Source organism: Pygoscelis adeliae, unplaced genomic scaffold (assembly GCF_000699105.1).
Source record: "Pygoscelis adeliae isolate BGI_AS28 unplaced genomic scaffold, ASM69910v1 Scaffold383, whole genome shotgun sequence".
NCBI lineage: Eukaryota > Metazoa > Chordata > Aves > Sphenisciformes > Spheniscidae > Pygoscelis > Pygoscelis adeliae.
In genome coordinates, this window is record NW_008824592.1 from 1,583,054 (window position 1) to 1,592,063 (window position 9,010).

Below are 9,010 nucleotides of genomic sequence, written 5' to 3' on the forward strand. Positions count from 1 at the left end.
ACTGGTAGAAAATAGTGAGTCAGCAAAGTTCGATGGTAAATGCAACAGTGATTTAACAAAATTTGATGGCAAGGTACACTTGATTATTTACTGCATAGAGGACAGGGTCAGACAAAACTGTCAGGGAGACCCTCCTGTTAAGCCATGAGGTTCAGAAAGGACCCCCCTTGCTTTCTAGACTCCTCAGAGAGGAGTCTAGGTGCAGCTGGATCCAAACCTCATTCCAGACTTGGTCAACAGTTTACGTCTAAAGGATTATATAAGCACAATTAATCCTTTATATCACTTAGATAAGATTTCAAAGTTTAGCATGCTGTTTAGTCACTTACTGAGTATCTGTTGTAGCAAGGAATCTCTCAACCTCGAGGAATAACCTTGAGAGGCGTCCCTACTCAAGGGGAGATCCTACCATGCAGCCCACTGCCACACAGGAGAGCTCAAAGGGCTCTTGGGCTGCTCACTATTTATATGGGTGAGATGATTGACTCATAGTCATATTTGCATACCGATAACTGTGGTTAGGTGGGTGTATTTCTCACAATAGCCCTTGGTTATTGTGTTGATATCTGGCTCCTGAATCCACTTCGAATGGACTCTATCACTATCAGCATCCATTAGGACCACACCTGGTAGTTATCACTTGAGTAAGGTTACAGGAGATAAAGGTCAGGTTGGGTGGGGGAGCACACCGTCACAGTCAGGCTGTTGTATCCTGACTTACATGTGCATCCAAATATAAAAGTCTAACAAGCTTTCAGGATACAGCTGATGAGGTGACTGAGCTTAGGGTAGTAGCTTTCGATTTCCTCTGAGAAGTCCATCATAGATGACATCTCAGTGCTTATGATGTTGCACAATGTTCTTGTGGAAAGAAGGAAACATATGCATCAGGCAATTATTTCTGCTTCTCAATAGGTTGCCCAGTTTAGCAGGAATCTCAGTGTGTATGGCAAAGCTAACATCAACTGGATTTTTCATGAGATAGTTATATACCATACCACATTACACTACACTACACCATATTGTACTCTACTTTTTGCCCTTTTGAGTATATATAGTCAGTCAAAAGTTCTTTTACATATTCTGCTCAATTCTATTCCCTCTTCACAGTTCATTTTAAATTATCCCTCATTCTCCTAAGCATAAAAAATAAGGTATGCAGTTTTTTATTAAAGGTCTAAAAGCAAGGAATCTTTTTCAGAAAAAATGGGACATGTGTAAGTTGACGGCATCTGACAAGACTTTCTGAATGAGTATGTCTTACTGCAATCTTCAACTGAGAGAGATTTTATCTATGCAGTCATGTGAAATTTTTTGCAAGTAATAGTCCGTGAAATAAATGTAGTGAAAGAAAAGGAAAATTGCAAAATATGTAGCAGTGAAATTTAAGACAATAAAGATCACAGAAGAAAAATGAAAAATGGTGGAATGAGATAAGCAGCTGGAGATTCAGAGTAGCACCAGATGATAGAGAGTAGCTAATAAAGGACAAGAGCAGTAGTGACCAATAATGCAATGTTAATCAAGAAAATTTCCTAATGAAGATTCACCAAGAGCTCTCAGATCAACTTAAAATAAGTAGTGGGGGGGCAAAGGGTCATTAGCTGACCTTCCATGACATTTTTAGAATAGAATAGAATAGAATATTTCAGTTGGAAGGGACCTACAACGATCATCTAGTCCAACTGCCTCACCACTTCAGGGCTGACCAAAAGTTAAAGCATGTTACTAAGGGCATTGTCCAAATGCCTCTTAAACACTGACAGGCTTGGGGCATTGAACACTTCTCTAGAAAGCCTGTTGCAGTGTTTGACCACCCTCACAGTAAAGAAATGCTTTCTAAAGTCAAGTCTGAACTTCCTCTCATTTTATTGGGTTTTGTTTTGTTTTGTTTTTTAAATAAGGTCCAGTACTTTGCTTAATTTTTAAGGATTTCAAGTCAATATAAATAATGATGACATTGTATATGAAAGTTTACTAAGACATTCTTAAAACAGCACTGTGCAGTACAAACAGAAAACAACATACACATATTTTCAGACAGTAAAGCTGAATTACTTGCTACATGTTTCTCAACTTATCAGTGAAAGAGATTTAGAAACCAAAAACCTTATGATTTCCTGCTTTAAGTCCAATTTGACACTTCCAGGCTCTCAGAAACACAGTAGAGAGAGGGTATATTGGGATGGGTACAGAAAATTATATTCTCACATGAGAAATAATGGATGAGACAGTTTATAGAAGATATAGGGGCACAGTCAACACAGGTTGATGTCCCATCAGACCCTATTGACTTAACCTGGGTTGCAGAGGATGCCTGTCAGCACTGAGTGTATTTCCTAGTTTCCACAGGCACACTAGACTTCCTTTGAGTGAAGGATAAAAGAGGATGAAGGGGTCTGTGTTAATGGAATACAAGTTTTACTTCTGATGCTTAAGACTTTCTAGCCATAGCCTCCTTTTAAACCATCACTGCAGGTATTAGCCAGTCAACAGTTTTCATTTGCATTGATCAGTTGACACAGTCTGTTCTCAGGAGAATTAATCATTAAATTACATCCTAAGAGATACAGGAACAGCAAGCTCTGTTAGTTTCATACCATTCTTTATTTTTCATATCTCCTAGGTGCTGCAGACTGTGCACACGAGAGTATTCATGCATCACTTAGTAACAAGACCTATTTGAGTTGCAGAAACTTCTCTCTCATTTTCTGTATTCAGGTAGTGTGAGAGCTGCAAAATGCCAGATGATTGCTGCACAGCCAATTCTGCCTATGAATATATAAGCATGTCCCATCAAAATTGAAGAAAATCTCTTTGGTTCATAAACACTTTGGGCTCATTCTGATTTCCTTTTTCACCAGTTTAAATTGAGAGTAATTCCAGTGAAATCGGCACATCATGAAATCAAAATTCACACCCCAAAAGACCATGTCAAGCTATATTAGTAATCATTCACTGGCAGATTAAACTGACCTATGTAATGAAAACAATTAAAATAGTGTAGAAAATAAAGGACATAGGTTGGCTATGCAGGCTCTTTGATAATAACAAATATTTCTGAAGTGTTACCATCAAAGAAACTCTGGTCATTTCATAAAAGCTAATACATCTAAGTCCCCTTTCCATGAAGGTTCAAAAGACACTTCTAAAGTCAGCAGAAAGAATTTCCAAGGCATGATCAACCTCTCAGGTCTGTTTTACATATACTACATTGGACTTTACATGTATTGCCCAGACTCTTTTAAGTTCCTAAGAGTTTTATGAACCAAAACACACGTGAGATACTGGACTATATTAATGTATTTATATATATATATATATAAAAATTTTTTAGAAAAGCTACAGAAGGGAATCATCCCTGATGAAGTTGCAGAGTAGTTAAAGGTGATAGAGAAGCTGTATGGATGAGGAAAAGAGGATACAGGGAGTGTGTGGAGTAGAGTTCCTGGTCCTATATCATGCTGCTGAGCCACTGCATGGCCATTGTGCAACTTAGAGGGAGAGGTTCACAAACACAAAGAGTGGCTAGCCATCCATTGAGCTTCTTTTAATAGTAAGGCTCTCATGAATCTCTCTTGAAAATTCAGATTGCTTTGGCTGAGTAACTATACAAATGGAGAGCATTTGCCTGTGAAAAACACTATTCAGAAACATTGAATTTTGCAGCTTAAGAACAAATAGCATGGGGTTGTGTAACGCCGTGTTCTTGGTGCACAAACTTTTCATTGCCATTAACCATAAACAGGCTTTTTACATCAAGATGACTAAGCTCTTTTTATCAAGCTGGTCAGGTACTTCAACCCAAACCGATCACATAACAAGTTGAATGTTCATCACATGGCCAAAACATGAAAGCCCACACTTTACCCATGTTCGAGGGCTTCTGAAGAAAAAAGGCATGAGGGAACAGGCTTATGCAGATGAGTTTTTCTGGAAGGCTGCATCCAGTATCCTGAACAGAGGTTGACAGCTCCTATACACATTAAGTATTTCAACAATGGTTTTGTGGGTACAGTTTTGTGGGTGTTCTATATGAAAATGTTTGAAATTATTTGAGATCACTGGACATAAGGATGAAATAATAAGAGAGACTATAAATGTCAAAATGTAGCATTGGCATTCTTGCCTTTTCCTGATTAGTCCAGTGATAATTTATGATGGTTTTCTTTGCAAGCAACCAACATAAAGATCAGAGGGAAAGGAACACAAATTATGCAAAGCTTTGAAGTAAAATATTTTCATGCAAAAATTCTATGGCTACAAATACATTTTAAAATAAGAAACTGAAGGTGAGGAAGGTAGTCAAAAAACACACATCTAAAGCTAAGCCCAGCCTGCTCACCTTCCCTGCTTTGCCAGCTCCACTTTTGCAAATTCATGGCTTACGGCAGTTCTCTGTTCCAAAATCGTGTTTGTACCTTCAAATTTTGAGCTGTCAGAGCACAACAAACTATCCTGGGCAAAGGAATAACCTTGGTATTTTTTTAATGGACTTTGTTTCTGTTTTATAAGTTCTCAGGAAGCATATGGCTGCAACTTTTGCCCTTCTTAGCTTTCCTTTCTGTGAATAACTCTGCATAATCTTAGCATGGTCAAGCACAGTTTAAAGTGAGTTGTTGGTGGTGTGTAAATCCTAAAGCTATATATGCCAGTTAAAGAATATTGAGTTGTAGCTAGCTTGGCTATTAATTAAAAGTCAATTAAGAGTTTCCATAGCATCTGAACAAAACTAAAGAATAATAATTATGTTCTGAAGTTGGAAGGGAAAGCTACAATAATTGTTTCTGCTGATAGGTGTCTTTCACATTTCAGCAAAGAGGGACAATACAAAATTAGCAGAGAAAAAAATGTACTGAACAATCTGCAAGGCAGGGAGCTATAACTAGCTGGAAGAATGAGTTCCAGGTGAATATCTTAGCAGAATGAATAAGAAAAAAAGTGATAAAATATTGCCTGCAACAGCCACTTTGAAAAAGGTACATTAACTCTTTAGGTACTTTCCAACACACAATATGGAGAAAATTTAAGTTGATGCAGCTCCAGTTAGTTAAGAGGCATTTTTTTCAGTCTCAGGTTTAATTTTATCCTCACATTTTCTAATAACAAGAGCTGTTGAAAAGGTTCTTTTTCCATGTGACAAGCCTTTGTTCAGCCATCCTGAAAGACCCACTGAAGAGTGAGCTAGACAGCCATTCAGTATCATCTCTTCAGGCTTTCTGACCTCAGCCATCAGCCTGAAGTAAAGTCATCACATGAATAGAAGGAAAAGTGATAGACTGTCTCAGGGGGAAGCACTTAATTAGCCTAACTGATATTTCTAATTGTTCAGGGACTCAGAGATAATACAGATTCTACCATAATTCTACCCACCACTATTTCTCTTCCACTGATGAGGAGGGTCTCCAGCCCATTTCTTGTTGCTCATTTGATTTGGGAGGAGAAATAGACTTCAGAGCAAGCCTCAGCATGGATTTACTTGCCTCAAAGTTGGATATCATAGCACAAATATTTTAGATGACTGGCATCAATGGGAAATCCAAAGGTCGCTGTTATTACGGAGAGAATATCTCAGGAAAATAATCTGCAAAACCCAGGTAGTCAGCAGAAGCCACATACAAAGCAATAGGAATTGCTTCACACAGGAATGTATCTGAATTTCCCTATTTATTTAGGGCTACAAGACAGGTATCTTTTCATATAGGGTCCAGTACCCAAAACTCATTCCTACATTAAGCACTTGCACTTTGTATTTGAATGGTCTAATAGCTCCCACAGTTTTCTAAACATAGCTGGCAGGAGACTTATGATGGCTGCCTGTATGTAAATGTGTAGTGATTAGAAAGTTTAGGAAGCAGATTCAAAGGAAGAAATTTAGCAAGTCTAGGTGGATCATGGGTCAAATTTTCTTGGAACCCAGTTCTGGATTTCAGGAACTAAGATCCACCCCAATCCCAGTGCATTGGTCTATTTTGGAATATTCTAGAGTAGGGGGCAGCCAGAACCCAGTGTCCAACCCCACAGGGAGAAACTTTTTCACCGAGTGGCCAGCAGCCAATTTCTTTTAGTCCTTACTGGTCCCCATTGACTGTCCTTGTACTCTTTGCTACAGTCCCTGCTGAGTCAGCTGTGCAATTATAACAGCTGAACAATTTTAAAATTATAGATGAGCCATAGGTTCTTTTGGAACTGAATGACACCTAAGTAACCATTAAGAATCCCTGGGACACAGCTGGTAACGTCTGAATGACAGCAAGTTTGGCCATTACTGGTGTCAGTTCCTATTGACAGTGACAGAGCTGAAAAGATGCATAAAAGCTGCTCAATGGCTCATTGAAAGGAGTCCCGTGGCTTCACTTTACAGAAGCTACCACTAAAACTAACCTTTATTGGAAAACTAACTGCCAGTGTTAACATAGAGAACCAGCTTCTCAAAAAGGCTCACAGCAGGGTGGAGGGATTTCCATCAGTGCTCCCCATGCTGTTTTATAGCCAGCAAGATGCTCTTGTCTTGAAGTTGCTGCCAGTTGAGCAACTTCAACTGATTTTTAATTCATGTACAAATAAGAATGAAAGGAGCAAAAGAATGTTTGTTTGTTCTTTGGGCAAGGGAAGGCAATTCCATGCTGTTTTCCTGGGAAGGAAAGGAAAGTGCTATAGTCCCTCTGCGACACAAAAGCTTCAGGGCACACACCTCCTCTGGCTGGACGACCTGCAGTCTTCAGATGTCACCTGTGCCCACTGAGCCAAAAGGAAATTCAGTTTGATAGTTTGAGTCAGGTTTACCAGCAGGATAGATAAGTATAGAAGAAAAAATGTAAACAAAACACATCAAAACAAAGTTCACTTTGGATATATTTTATTAACAAAGAAAGTCACTTTGGGACAGTCTTTCACTTTGCAGTTAGCATTTCCTGTATCTATTTACCAAAACTGTTCATTTCTGCACCAACAGCAGGGAACTATGTATAAAGGCAGTGGATTTACATGGAATACCAAAGGAGCTTCAGCTGCTTCTTCACCCTGTCTTGTGGCACAAGGCAGCTTGTATTTATAGAGTGAGAAATTCAAAGCTGGTGAAAAAGGTTTTCCCATAAAATACGTATTTATGGAATTTATTGCTATAAGGAGTTTCTAAAGCCAAGAATCAGCCAGTTATGAAGACCTTTGAGCTATCAGAACATTTAGTGGGACACATGGATTTCCACACTTCAGAGGCTAGAACAAGACCTCATCCTTTATGCTAGTTGTCTTGTATCCCTCTGCTAAAGATTTTTTAGACATGTCTCTGGAGCACCTGCTGTTTCCAGTCCATTGCCAGTACTGAATATACTGAACATGCAAGTGTGGACTTGGAAATCTGGGTTTGTGACTTCCTTGCAGTTCCTCAGGTTATAGGCATCAAAATGAAAAGATCCTTTTTGTGTAACCTGCTCTTATCTCGCACTGGCTTCAAAGTTTCTTCTTTCAGATTTTAGGCTGTTTCTTTCAGTTTCTGACATATATATAGTTTAACATAAAGTGAGTTTTATAGACAGTTTCAGCAGAAGCAAACACAGCATATACTAACCTGAAATTATAGTCAAAGCTCAACAAGATTGAAGAAAAGACAAAAGGCCTGTATTCTCAACATCAAGTACCAATTAGATCTTCTACATGAACTATATTTCTGTGACTCACAGTAGAAACAAAATTAACAGATTAGAAGTACAAAGTCAGCACACAGATCTCGGAAAGAAACAAGTTGTCAGCTAATATTTGTTCACAGACACAGATATCTCTTGGTGTAAAAATATTGTATTACAATGTTAAATATATTCTGTAAGCACTTGTTAATCATATTGTTTTAGAGTTGCTTCTCTTGAAAGAAAGACAATTCTGCCATTCCCCCTCTAACTTCTTGTAGAGGCAAATCAAATACTCTGAGTGCATCTTACTCAAGGAAATCTCTTGCTGAAGTCAAGTTTTGCCTGTGTAAGCAGTTCTGAAGCAAAACCTTGATAGTGCTCTGGAAGGACCTTGGAAGGGACCTTGGTATAACAAACTCTGCATACAAGTAAATGTGCAGAACAACAGCACAGAGCAAATACACACGAATAGTAGAGGCTTCATAAACTACAGACAAACAATTTGATGATGAAATTTTGCAGTGTCTGGTTCATTTACATATTATCCACATTATAGGACAAAGAGGTGCCTAACTACTAAGTGCGCCATTCATGACTCATAGGTACTTTGTGCAAACATATAATTCATGGCAAAATGTCCTACTGAATGAAAGAATAGCATTGATCAGAACACTCATTTTGAACCTGAAAAATGCATACAGAAATCTCCCGCCAAGTAAGCCAGACCATAATTACCTACCTACCTGGTTTACCTGTCATTTTGCTTTTTTTCAGCTTACTTCTCTGCACATGAGAAATTAAAATTAACTCCACTGGAGTTAATGTCAGCGCCACTTAATAAGCCAAACAATTCTGATGCCAGGCACTGATCTCTGTTAGTTTTCTGTTAATGTGAAATGTTTTGTGCATGAGGCCTGGAGAACATTTAGTTCAAACAGATTCAGTTCTCTAAAAAACAGATGACAGAACTCTTAATTTATTTCCAATCAGACCCTGTGGACTAGGACTCAAGAAAACAGGGGAAGTGGATGAGAGAGGAGAAACTCCTCTCTCCACAGGAGAGTGGACGAGGGAAAGGCTGTGGATGTGGTCTACCTGGACTTCAGTAAGGCCTTTGACACCGTCTCCCACAGCATTCTCCTAGAGAAGCTGGCAGCTCACGGCTTAGACAGGTGTACTCTTTGCTGCATAAAAAACTGGCTGGAAGGCCGGGCCCAGAGAGTTGTGGTGAATGGAGTTCAATCCAGTTGGCGGCCGGTCACGAGCGGTGTTCCCCAGGGCTCAGTATTGGGACCGGTCTTGTTCAATATCTTTATCAATGATCTGGATGAGGGGATCGAGTGCACCCTCAGTAAGTTTGCAGACGACACCAAGTTGGGCGG